Source organism: Trachymyrmex septentrionalis, unplaced genomic scaffold (genome assembly GCF_001594115.1).
Source record: "Trachymyrmex septentrionalis isolate Tsep2-gDNA-1 unplaced genomic scaffold, Tsep1.0 scaffold8, whole genome shotgun sequence".
NCBI lineage: Eukaryota > Metazoa > Arthropoda > Insecta > Hymenoptera > Formicidae > Trachymyrmex > Trachymyrmex septentrionalis.
In genome coordinates, this window is record NW_017305987.1 from 2,991,529 (window position 1) to 3,006,028 (window position 14,500).

Sequence of the window (14,500 nt, forward strand, 5' to 3'; positions counted from 1 at the left end):
AATAAATTGCCAACGACGTTGATATCTCTTAACGATGTGTGCTCGATGGGTACGTCGTTGATTTTCCCGTAAATGATCCTCCTCTCGTCTCGGAGAGCATCTTGGATAGGGTGAGAAGAAAAGAGCCGGAAGACGGTGTTGAGGATTGCGGGGCGAGGCCGAGGATTGCATCGCGTGAGCCGCGTAAAACGTATACGGGCGATCGTCTCCCTCCGCGTGGGATTTAATGGCGTAGCCCCCGTAAACGTGTTCCGGAAACGTAGCCACTCACTCGTGGAAACGAGCCGCCCCGGCTAGGGAGAAAAGTAAGGCACCGTCCGCCTGTCTGACTTTCTTCCCCTAATCGATCGTGCCTTCGACGATCTCTCGAGCTAATTGAAAACCGGGAGTGCACGGAAGCCGGGATTGTTGCAATGAAACGGCCCGTTCAATTTGCTCGATCGTTGCCGTCGCCACCGACATTGTCGTGCGATCCTTCTTGAATCACCCTGCAGCAGTTGAGTATGTTTCGTATTACAGAAATGAAATACTCTCGAAATACATCATCGTTTGAGAGATACAGGTCGATGTGTCTGAAGACTTCATTTTTGTTATATCCACGATTGGATATTCATTGCTTGCTGATTCTTTTATAAACGCTAAAAAAATTCTTTGACGTTATCACAGACTTCTACTATATATAGATATACTACACTAGATGACTAGATCGCTTACGGCGGTTTTTACAATAAGGACATGCCATCTTAAATTATTTAGCATAGAATAAAAATCATATTTAAGATGTAAAATGTAAGAGGCACACGACACGTCATAGACATTTTTCAATATAGTATATTGTTTTAATCAATGGCTGCATTCTCTCTAATTTAGATCAATTAGGCCATGGCTATTTATTTGTCTTGATTAGTTAAAATGACTAAGTTCAGAATAAAATAATTTCTTCTTCAAAATTTAACTCTAAATATTCTCCATATGAGATATCGTTCTTTTTATTTACAAAAACGATCCGACATAACTCAAAATGTATCACTCTTGTAGAAGTATTATGATCTCTTTGTAAACCTTGAGAACAACACAAGTGCTATTTGGCGGACGGCCAAATGTGAAGTTAATTTACTTTTGATGATTGATCGAGTAACAATCTTTATCTAACTCATTCATGATAACTCCAAAATCACGTTCTCTTTAAGCTCAGACGAATGGAGCTTTAAACGTTCAAAGAATTCAGCTTCGAGAAATAATACAACTGATTCGCCTCAAAGAATCCATACTTCCTGCGAGATTAATTATTCAGCCTGCGTAATTTCAAGACCGTACTAAGTCGACATTTGGGAATGATATTATTTACTGCGAGGGCAACTGCGGGCGACCCCGTCGCGATACCCCGCCGCAGACCCGCTACAATTTATGGTCGCGACAGGGTGAACGCGCGAGTTCACGACGTGCCGCGATGGTGGTGTCGCCGGGTATATTAGTCGCCCGGGTATATCTGCTAGACCGCGATAGCGTATCGCCGGACGGCGGAGAGACTGCGTTTCCGCCGCAATGCCTGCCGACGGCGATGTCTCACCGTCTCGAACACGTGCCGCCACGACGCCTCTCTCAATGACGCGCTCATCCCCCCACATCCCCCTGCGATGGTTATGCATTTACCATGCACGGCGTCTAGGCGGTTATCACCCTGCTTAACGTCCTGGAAATAACGACGCGCGTGTGCATCTCGGCCGTATAGTTTCTTAAGCGACGATGCGACGCGACGGAACGATCGTTCTCGTTATAATAATTGCACGAGAATCATTTTCAGTCAAAAGTCTTAAGTCCCTTCTAATTGCGTAAGCGTAGCTGTGTATTCCGGAATTTTAGTCTTACTTTGAATCTCTTTCAATCTCAATTAAATCTTATAAATCTGGTTTGATACTTGAACAATCAAATAGAATCTCTTTCAATATCACTTATTTTACAGCTTCTATTTAGAAAACTTCTTTTGAATCTAAAAATAGGAAATTTTCCAATAATTGCCGTTTATAGGCTCGACGTAGGAGCTCAATTCATTAGATTGGAATCTATTATAAATCTCTAGAGTCTATATATGTTCTAATTATAAATCTTTAGAGTCTACGTACGTCCTAAAACTAAGGTTCAAAGTAGGAGCAAAATTTCGACTCGAGTAAGTGATTGTAAGACCAATCACAGTCGAATGTTCTTTTCATATTCGACTGTTATTTAGTTCTTATAACTGTAACTACGTATACAACTACAATTACGTAATTATGGAATAGGCTTTATGCTTATATGAAAATCATGGATGACGTGTGAATACGAAATTAAAGCTCATGAATTATTTCTTTGACTCATGTGGGTCTTTTTAATGTATACGCTTTGAGGTGTTTCCGGACACCTCAAAATTATTTATCTCAATTCTTATTGTTCTTTTAATGAATCAATTAAATATGATTGTTTAATATTTTTTACATTTTTTAGATTAAAGGGATAAATGCAAAATGTTTTTAATTGTAAAACTATGTATAATAACAGATATAAAAATATACCAGAGTAAAAATTTAGGGTCTTCAACAGAATTGTTTAGTGGTAACATTTTTACAACAGCATAAATATTTTGTTTATAGAACAATATACTTTTTAGCTTTTTATAACAAAAATATTTGTTTACATTAACTAAATATTTTATATTTTAACCAAACATTTTTTCACTACATTTTATGTTTTATAAAATAAAACAGTGTTACACTAGAAAAAAATGTTTTGAACTAAACTTTTGCTATAAGAAAATATTTATCAAAATGTTCTAAAAGTACCAACTGAATTGTTTAGTTGGAATAAACAAATATTTTTGTTATCTATAAAGCTGAAAAGTGTAAAGCAGAAGCAACTATATATAAATACAATTCTATTATATAAAATAATAATGCCAATTTTGACGAAGGCACTAAAGTTTCTTTTTCCTAGTATAGCGTTCATCAAATTACGTTTAACAAATTTATGAATATCCTGGAGTATCCTGAACACCCACCCCACACGAACAATAACGCGAAACATTAAACATCAATGCAATTTAATATTTAATTCTTTTCGCGATATCGTCCTTCCACTTATATCACTCTAGTTTTCAAGAAGAGCTTCTCTATGAAGAATTGTTGATATTGCATTATTGCACGCGACGTTCACGGCCGCTGTCCGATGCGCCGTCAATCGAGACGATGGCTCAGCACGGAAATTGCCAGGAATCACATCGATATCTAGCTGAGGGAATCGCTGGTGAACTTTCTAATCACTTTTCTTCGTCCGCCTTCCGGTTCATCTCCACGCCAATATTATCTGAAATTGCTTCGGGACGGCGAATTCTCCTGAGGCGATTTTATTGTTGCCAAGACAAGCGTTTAATGCGCGCACGATTGCGCTGCGGATGATTGAATCGTTGAGAATGTTTCGTTTTATCGCGACAAGAAATGGTAATAGTCGAGGCATCCTGCCAGATCGAGATTCTTCGATTTTTAATATGGGATTTGTTCTTATTACGAAAATAAAGGTCTAGAAGAACAAATTTTATAAAATAATTGAACTGTGCAATTCAAAATTTTTATTGACGCTGTAAATATGTAAATTGTTTTTAAAAGATTAAAAGTTTCATGTAAAATACATGGAAAGAGAGAACAGAAATTTTGTTGAAGAATCTAAATATTTAAATAAACATATACGAGTAGATCTGAAAACAATTTTGTTGGACCATCAAAATAATTATGTTGAAGCTGCGAGGAAACAATGAGGAAACTCAAGCACGCTACAAATAGTTTTGACATTCTAACAACTAACTTTAACGTCCTATATAATTATTTTGACATAGTCCAACAAAATTATCCTCAGATTTGTATTTAGAATAAATTTGTATTTAGAATAAATTTTGTAGATACTTCGGCAAAACTGTTCTTTTTTTATGTAGTTGTGCGCATTTTTCAGTTTTTCTATGTTCCCATTACATTTTTTATTATTAACAAAAATATCTATGAAAACTTAAAAATTTATTCCTAAGATCTTTATTAAGTTCTATTAAAACTCACTAAGATGCGGTTTCATTATTATAATAATTCGAAATGTCTTATAAGAGCTATAAATGCGGTCTGATAATCATGTGTTTCTCAAAATTCCTACTTCATAGTCGACTGTATTCATATAGAGGTGCATGCGGCTTCTCCGGAATTCCGTCTGACCTCTGCAGCACATCTCTACGATGCATAATGTTATTATTACTAAGCTACCTGCAGCGAAATCAGACCATAATGCCAACTGTACTAACGTCGCTCTTATTTGCTTTGTGATTCTTGTTAACTCGAAAGCCAGTGCCGCGAGTCGTTTTGGATATTTCTCTTGATAGAAAAGCCCTTCGGGTAATCAGAAATCCAGTCTACAAAGTCCCAAAGGCGAGTCTCAAAGAAGCTAAATGTTTCGGATTATTTGCTTTGACTTTGAGTTCTTCTACAGATAACTTTCACGCAAATGAAATAGGAAATATTAATATCGGCCTGCATTCGTTGTACAAGTACGCTTTACTAAGTTAACGTGAACACGAAAGGAGTTCGAAAACTTCACATCAATAAGTCATGACGCAAATTGTTAAATTACCCGATCACAAGCAACTTTGCAAATTTTTAAATGGAGAGAGACAAATTTTTCGTAATTAAAATTAATTTGATTATATAATATTACTTTATAATGTAAATTTATTATATATAATATTAATTTTATATTATTATAAAGTATTATAATATTACACAGTAAAAAACATTTTGTATTTGTGTTAGACACTCAAATTCTTGTTATAATTTTTGTATCGAATTTTATATCTGAATGTTAATTTAACATAATGTAATTGTGTTATTTGAATATTTTGTGTTAAATTAACATTCAACGTATTAAATAACACAATTTATAAATAAACAAGTAATATAAAAATAATTTTTCTTAAAATATTAAATTCTAAGATAAATGAATAAAATATGTTAATTTAATATATCATACATTTATTGAAACATATTATTTTAATATATCTATTATAAATGTTGATAAAAAAATGATGACTTCCAACTTATGTCATTGTTATTTTTTATATATGTAATTTGTAACATTCACCTTGTGTTAAATGGACACAAAAATGAGTGGACTGTTTGGGACATGTGAAATATCTTAAATTTAACACAAATTTTTCAATTAAGTATATAATTAAATTAATTTTATTACGAATACACACACACACACACACACACACACACACACACACACATATACACATTTTATTGATAAAAAATAATATAGAGATATATGCTTACAAAAGAAAGAAAGATCTTTTGAAACTATTCTGCAGAAAAGTGCATTCTATTCTGAAGAATTCTTCGCGAAGTCGAATATCGCACATCTGGTACAGCATTCTTCAGAAATACAATATATCTCAAAGAACCTATTCGAAATTGTAAACATCCTCGAGCAACAAATTTCATCTGATCGCGATTCGCCAAATGCCAACAAAATATTTAAGATTTAAAAAAATGGACAGCAAGTCCTTCGTATCCCTTCGCGCGGGAGGATATATGAAGTAAATCAAGAGACATCGAGTAATCTCGAGATCCGCGGACGATCAAAGGAGCAGAAATCGAGAGCGCGGTAGAAGAGGAGCTCGTCCCGTGAGAGAGTTATCCGTCAGAAGTCTGAATATATGTAGAACGCGCGAGTAACAGCGTTCTACCGCCAGTTCTATCGCGAGAAATATCATAACGCGAACACGTATCGGCCATGCATTATGCACACGCTACACTGGGATTCTGCACGGTGGGAAATGAGTGCGGGAGATGGACTCCCGCGAGGAGGAAATCCTGTCGCGCTGATCTACAGTCGGTGCCACACGCACACGTGATCCCTGAAAAAGGACACACGTAAATCAAGTAGCGGATTTAAGATTTTACCCAGCTGACGCGGGTACATAAGCTGCGCATGCGACGTTCGTTCGCATAAAATTTTTGACAAAATTAAATATTCAACGAAAGAATATACGGAAGGTCTCTGCAAAGGTCGATACTAAACTTTTATACAGTGTTTTAATGAGATTATGTGTTGAGTAGATGAAAAAAGTTCATATGAATTCATGTCCGCATGAAACGAACGATTACTAGTAGTTTTGGTTAATCATTAAAATAATTAGGTATATTGGAAACTCAGACTGATTGATAGAATATCAAAATTGTTTGCAGCATTACTCTCGTCATTTTATAGTTTCCAACATAATTATTTTGTATATAAATATGAGAGAGAACGCCAATAATCGAAGTTAGATGTTATGAATACATTATATATTTTTAATTTAAATTTAATTATTTCAGATATGGCTGTGCGCCAAATAATTATTTTGCTCAACAAATTTATTTTCAGATCTGTAGCCAGCAAAATTCTAGATCCTCTTATAAAGTCGTTCTTTTCGAAAATACTTTATTAAAAAGTGACGATTGCCGAACTCTCATGAATATTCTTATTGTAGAAATAGATTCGTAAACTTTTGAATACTTATAATTTTTAAATAAAGCATTTTCGATATAAATTTATATATGAACTTTTTTCATCCATTTCATCTTATATCGTACACATTCAATTTCAACATCTTTCGCAGGCACCTTATAAATGTTAAAGCAATGGTAAATTAAATTTTTTGAAATGAGATAAAAATAACAGCTTAAACACACATTCGGCTTCCTCTATTTTGTTTGCGTATTGCTTTGCATTTTCCCTGTATTAAATGTTGATGCGATGTTAGCAAGTTAAACATCACTGAAGTAGACTAGTTGGCAAGGTTGATACTTCATAATTCCTCGACGAAGGACGAGCGCTGATTCAGCCGCGGCTTACGGTTGGATGCGCGTCCTCAAAATCAAAGCTCTTCGTACACGCTGAAAATTCCTCTTTACGAATAATATTTCCTGGACAACTGACGTCGCATTCTGCCAGGATTCGCGAGATTTCCGTGTGGCGGATTACGCTGTTGCAACAGCATGGCGTTTCGCGACATAATCTTCGAGGATGCACCGAGGTGAGATTAGAGAATGGGCTGAAAATAAGTTGTAAAATACGTAGAGCGGATGTAATTATTGTAGTACCTCTTGAAAATTGGCGAAAATATTTGTTTAACTTACGAAACGAACTTAAGTCCTACCTCAAACAGAACGGCGCGATAATCATCCTTCGTTCTTATCGTTCTTATCGTTCTTATAACTCTCTGAAACTTAACTCGTGCAGAAATATCTGCTTGAAACTCGATAATTATCGCGCTGAATATCTCACTTAATGAAATCTCAATTATAATTCTTAACAGTTACATAAAATACAGACAACAATTGTGTATACAATCGCTGGATAATAATCGAGTACGATTGTTGGGATCAGCACTCAGCAAATTAAGTTGGAACTCTCGCTACGAGTCGACGGGCCCGACAGTTTCCTCTGTTCAGTGCAGCTGTTGTTACGCTTTCTCGAAGTTGGTCGAGCGGCGAACATAAATGGTCGAGCGACGAACATTTTATGCTCGCCGCTCATATGATTAATACATGAAGCGACCTGTCCGAAACACGCTACCGCGCTGGAGACGGAGAGGAACTGCATGTTTCCACGACACGCTCGCCGAAGAGGCGGGATCGAGCAGGATGGACTGGTTCGCGAGGGTGTTGAAGGACCAACGGGAGTAGGGAGCTTGTGCATAATCGCGCGTACGACAGGCGACGCGACGTAACGTAATTCCGTCTCGAGAGATTCGGCAACCGGAGACGTTATGCTCACGTCAGTTGCACACTGCGCTGGCAAATGGCTAATGAAGGAACCCTGATTAATTATCAAACTCAACCGGTTGACGCGGCGTGACGAATCCTTTGGTTTTCTGGTATCGTAAAATGGAAACCGGCTAAGCACACGTGAGAAAATAATTTATAGTTTCGGAACATTAAATGAATAGTTCTCGTGTATGAGAAATCACGCTGTGGAACGTTGTAAATTACGCTACGTCCGTTCGCCTGCAGATTAGTTGGCTTTTCATTGAATTAAACTAAAGATCTAGGTTTGAATTCCGGCTGAGGTGATATTTTTCGTAATAAATTCTTTAGCGTTTTATAGACATTCATTAACATCAGTCGTATTAAATTGCCTAGCAAATTTAATTTGCGATATTACATAATCAGCTTCAATCCAGGACTGACAAATGTTTTAACAAATAATCAGTGCCGAAATTTTAATCCTACTTTGAACCTCTTTCAACTTCAATTAAAACTTTATAAATCTGTTTTGATACTTGTACAATCAAATAGGGCTATCTTTTAATATTACTTAATCTACAGCTTCTATTTAGAAAACTTCTTTTGAATCTAAAAATAGGAAATCTTACAATAACTTGCAACAACATTTACAGGCTGCACGTAGGAGCTCAATTTATTAGATTAGAACCTATTATAAATCTCTAGAGTCTACATACATCATCTTTAGAGTTTACATACGTCCGAAAATTAAGGTTCAAAATAGGAGAAAAATTTCGACTCGGGCAGTCTACTTAAACTTGGAAATTGTAAGTCACGCACAAAAATATTAGATACCAATATCTTAACTGAATATGGCCTTCTCACTTAAACTGTGTTAAAAGTTTTCATAAAATGTCGTAAACACTATCCGATACGAGACTTCGCCGCGTTCCCCGCATTCTAGGAAAAACTTTCGATACCTTAATAACACATATTTTTTCCTATTTTTTTTTTTCACAGGCAATTTTGCAGTCATCGATGAAAGCTCGAGTGCTGGGTGAACATGCACCGTCGATGAGTTCCAAGCGCGGGCAACGTATCGGCGATCACGCGGTGGCTTCAGGATTCTAGGTAAGCGCGATTTCCGCCGGCCGATCATGCAAGTAATACCGCTCGCGCATATCGGTCAGGTTAGCGTAAAAGGGCATCATTCGTGCCAGGAAAAGAGTCTCGAGGAATGTTTACGAGCACGAACAGTGCGGTTTTACGAGCTCATATGATGCGCGGGTGGTGGATTACGAAGCTACGGGGTCGACCGGGCGTATACCCGACGCAGAAAGATAATATTCTTGAAACCGAGCTGTTCCCCTGAAGGGTTGAAAAAGATCTCGGGAAGTCTTCAGAACGTTCCATGATCCTGCAGTTAATTGACGGAAACAATTGTTTCCGGATAACACATCAGGCATTGGAATAATATACGCGCAACTCTGAAATTAGAAGCTTGAATAAGATCGGAAATAGATTGGATTTATTTCGGATTATGAAATTTTAATCATCCGTCTGCAATCAGTCGTTTTTGCACAAATGAAATTTTACTCTTAAATTTCACTTTCATTTTTACTTAAATTTCAATGTTTAGTAAATAACAGTTTTAACATTTGAGTTAAAAAAATTATTTGACAACATAATAGAGCTGTTGGAAAGTAATTCTGATTTTTTTCTACGTTTCTTGAATGCTTAGAACAATAAAAAAAACTTAGAATAAAAAAAGACCCGAATTTACAAGTATAATAAAAATTGTATTGTTTGTAGGGGGACTGATATATCAATGCCCGATTAAAACTAATAATTAAAAGTTTACATTAATTAAGAGGATTAATATTTAAAATATATATATATTCTTTCTTTTTTGACATGTTCATTTAGATCTGAAATTTTCCATTCAGTCCATAAAACTCATATTATCAATCAATGTTACATATCTCCTTGTAATAAAAGACATTGTCGGCATCGGCAGAATATATACGGGCCATTCGGTCGCTCTCGTTCTCCAGTTAGAAAACAATTTGCCGATGATATCGAGGGCGAGATTACGACGAGTCGAAAGTACGATAGGCATCGGCGAAAAAATATTGGGTACACTTCGTGTTTATCGAGGTTTACGTTCGCCTTCGCTACTAACGATAATGCCCTACTTTTGTAACAATTCGTAATGCTTCGTATTGAATCCTCTAACCGCTGAATTGCGCTCCCAACCACACTGCGCCGCGAAACATCCTCGTTACCAACGATATTACGAACATCATTATTCATTATTTATTATCCATCGTGTTATTTTGCCTGATCGGCGCGCTATTATTTAATGATACAACCGAAAGATATTTCGAGCGGCAAATTATTGATTTGTATGACTAGTTGTCACGTCGTTCTGTTATTCATTGTAGTAGGAAAAATTCAAATCTCTTTCCATTTTTGTTCGCTTTGTCAAAAAAAAAAAATATTGCTTTTCGGGATTACTGTAACAAGTAAAAGTTATATTTATTTTCTATGTTTACACTCAGGAAGAAAACGTAGTGGCGACGAGTGATATATGTCTATAGGTACACTGAGAAAAAACATTTGTTCAACGAACTAAACATTTGATTGTTTTTACAGATTTGGTTAATTCAACAAATTTTATTTAATTAAAACAAATTGTTCGATGTTAAGTGGATTAAATTCAATTAAAATTTGTTGAATTAACCAAATCTGCAAACAACTAAATGTGTTTAGTTACTTGAACAAATTTTTTTCTCAGTGTAATGACAACTGTAGTTTCATATTATACTTGTACTACAGTTCTCTAAAAGTGAATCAATGTATTATTATTGACTTCAGTTTAGACACTTATAACTGAAGTAACTATTAGTGAACATTTACTGTTTTTTATTAATAATATACTGGTTCACTTTTCGAGGTTACGATTTTCTGTAATAATAAAATAGTTTATTCAACTACTGTTACATTAATTCTATATAATATAAAACTTGTATATTATCACACACCTACGCAGTTACCAATATGTTTTTCTCTGAGTGTACAATAGTCTTTTTTTTTTCGAAAGAGAATAAAGCTACTATATACTTTGAGACTAACGCCCAGGTCTAACAAAAATCGAAATCTGACACGTATTCCGCATTAGAGCTTTAGAACGATCGACAACAATGAAAGATTTTATTAGAAATGTTTTGAAATTGAAGAAAGATTTGAAATATGCTGTGAGCAGCAATTTCTTATTAATAACCATCGCGATGAAACAAAGTGGCACTTTTGTAAAGAGAGTGTAAAGAGGAGAGCGATTGAGGAAAAGGGTTCACGCAGATCAAATGATGTGCCGCTCTGGCTACTACAGACTGATATTAAATCCTCGATGAAAAGGAACTTGCGCGAGTCAGTCGTGCAAGTTCTTAGACATCCTCTTTCCTTCCTCCTATCGTCCTGACTAGCTATATATGAGAGGGCAAGCCTCCATGATTGCCTGCCGCTGAAAGGGATCATGACGGTTTTTTGTTTAATTTTCCGCTCGACGTCGAAGGTCGAGAGAAGAGGCGCGAAGTCGAATACCCATTTTCTGTAAGAGAGAAAAAAAAAAGAAGGAACGATGGAGAGAAAAGGGTGATCGAAGGATCGATATCGTCGCGCGTGACTGGGATCCGGGATGCAATGACGGGGGTGGTGTGTTTGGCAATTCTGATGAAGTCCGGGGAGATTCCTGTTTCGAGATGTCGATGGCGAATAGCTCCGCGCTGCAATTAGGCTGGCGCGTGTTTCTCCGTTTCTCATCGCCAGCTGAATTCGTACTTACGTAAGTTAGCTTGTAAATAAGGATAGCTGTTACGCAACACCGTTCACAGCGAATGCTTCGATTGCTGGTAATCGATGCGAAGTGTCTCGTACGAAGAGTCGACCGAGAAGTCAGGGCGAATGGAACAGACGGTGGCAGTATTCTTATAACGTTATGCAAGAAAAGCCGCAATTCTTTTCGTCCCTTTTCTCTGGCCTTTTCGACGAGTAAGAAAAGAAAGAAGAAGAAACGAGACGAGTCGCCGCGGCGAGGTTGAACGTGCAACGGATGTTAAAATTCGTAGGGTGAAGAGTCGCGTCGAGGGAAGAAAGAGGTGGTCAGGAAAGTTGCGAGTATCCAATCATAAGAGGATATTGTGGGATCATAACTCCGCTTGCCGCTGGTCCGTCGAAGTCCTGAAGGACTCTCTTCCTCTTGCTACTTCATTGCCACCCTCTCGGGCGTAGTCTGCAGTTAGCGCTGACTCGGCGAGCAGCGATAGCAATTGTTTCGCGACCTCTTGTCATTTTCCCTAGACTACTCTTTTTAACTCAATAAAAAGAACCCGTTTCTTAATTATACTTTTGATTTTTTGAATTGTTCCTTTAATTATATTCTTTAGTTATCTCCCAATTTGAGTTTTATTCTTTAGTTATACTCTTCATCTGTACCTCATTCTTTTTTTTCTCCAGAATTCCTTCAGAATTAAAAATTTTTTACAAAGCATTTCTAGAATTTTTCGCCTACGGAATTTATAATTTATTTTGATTAATGTAGAGATAATTAAATGAAGAGATAATTAAATAAACAAAATAACATTTTTGTAGAATGAGAATATTAAATATAGACACTGTTTTTGTGCAAGAGCATATGCAGACTGCTTCTAATAATTTTCTATGCTAAGCCCGAATCTGTCATCGAAATATTGCCATCAAGTCCGATTTTTAAGGTATAAAAGGAAGACATTTTTTCCAATATATAGTGAAGTTTTATTGCAATAAAAAACAAATCAGAAATATTAAACGTTTAATTTTTGCTTTTTTATACGATTTTGGATCGATTTCACATATTAGAGTCCAACAGTAATTGTCTTGCATGTTTTCGTCTCGAGATACCTCTAATAATATTTCTTAATTAAATCAAATTGTAATGGAAATGTTCGCCTTGCTCATCATTTGTCGCATCTAAATTACTCGGAAAAAAATATTATCTTAAAATGATATTTTTAATCTGGAAATGATATATAATATATGTCTTAAAAATTGCTAATCTTAAACATTCGACCTGATTTTCTGGTAGCAGATTCAGAATCAACATCTCAAAATATTATTATTCTTACATTCATTATACAAGTACAAGAGATTTTAACAACTCTCGCGTGACAAATTTTAATTAAACTAAAACAGACTAGCAGTCGTCCGACAAATTTTTCACGCGTTTCTACTAAAGGGCGAAATATAAAATATTCTAATGCAAGGAGTGGTATTTTGACACGACTCATTCGCGATAGCAATCGTGCTTGCCGAGGCAAATTACAAATTATCGCTCACACGGCGACACGTATTTCGCGCACAGACGCAAAGATAACCAACTTGTCGGACGATAAACAACGAAAAAAGAATTTTCGCGAGTTAACGCGCTAATGCAGCCGCGCTGTCCGCGCCGTTTGCGCTTCGCTTGCGGGACGCGCGGTCGTATAAAATAAATTAACGGATCAACGAGACGAAAGGAGAGAAGCTCGCAGCTGCGTTATGAAAGTGCGGCCGTTCGTCGGTGCGGCTGGGCGACGAAACACGCGGTTCCCTCGAATAATAAGGGATGAAATATGCACCTCGAGTTACCCCGAGCCGAGATGATACAACGCCTAGGACCAAGTCTGCGCGGTTCCTTGAGAAGGGATTTCCTGTCTTCGTAAGTCTTCCCCGCTTCCAATTAATTTTTGTTTCCGTGGCGACAAAGAAGTTAAAAACAAAATTAAATTAAGTAAATTAAGAACTACGAGAATGGTTTATCTCAATTTGGGATTGACTTACTAAACTAAATTTTACTTTTGCAAAATTTCGTCAATTTTGAATCTTATTAGAAGAATATATCTGATTTAGATTTTTGTGTTTTGAATTGGCAGTATAAGTTAATTTAATCGGACGCGATGTTTTAATGCTCAATTCATCATAATTTGAAAATAATAGTTTATATATTGCAATTTATAAAATGTTAACTGTCAAAGTCGCAATCTCGAAACGCGGAAACTTGTCTTGCGTTTGCCTGGGGTGAGAAAGCGGCTGTAATTAAAATTTGTCTGGGGAAAGTACCCTCGACTCTCGCAGCCGAGCGTAGGGAAAACATAAGTCCGAAAGAGAGAGAGAGAGAGAGAGAGAGAGTGAGAGAGAGAGAGAGAGAGAGAGAGAGAGATGAAGGAAACCTCTGAAAATGGCAGCGACTTCCACGGGATTTCCTGCGGCGCCTGGCGTTCTCGTCAGATATCCATCCAACAATCATCTCGTGTATCTTAATGCGGCATATCTCACGTTCGCAAGTACCTTGATCTCCGGTTAAACCGTCGCAAGTGTCGCAACTTTTCGAAGCTGAACCACCGTCGTCGAAACGACGGAAGAAATTCGCGAAAATTTGATGAGGCACAACATGAGGGCGATTTATTTACGCAAAATAAATCGGACAAGAAGTTGCTAATAAATAACGAAGACAGATTTCCGCTATAAAGGCTTCTATTGAAATACGACGAGTGTGTAACAAATGTATTTTTAATAATGGCTGCGTTCAGCAGAGAAAACTAATCAGTTAGCGCTTAGTGTTAATCATATTAAAGAATCACCAAACGCTAACAGATTAGTTTTTTCTGCTGAATGCAGCCATTATCTGCTTTTGTACAGCAATATGC

General features: G+C 36.7%; 1 protein-coding gene across 1 annotated transcript in view; it reads left to right on the forward strand.

The window, feature by feature from the left end:
- Nucleotides 1-8,868: 8,868 nt before the first annotated feature.
- The window catches only part of LOC108754420, a 67,244-nt gene continuing 61,612 nt past the window's right edge, over nt 8,869-14,500 (forward strand). Inside the window, exon 1 of the mRNA XM_018496679.1 lies at nt 8,869-8,909. The gene's annotated coding sequence lies outside the window, so the exon portion shown is untranslated. The remainder of the gene's footprint in view (nt 8,910-14,500) is intronic.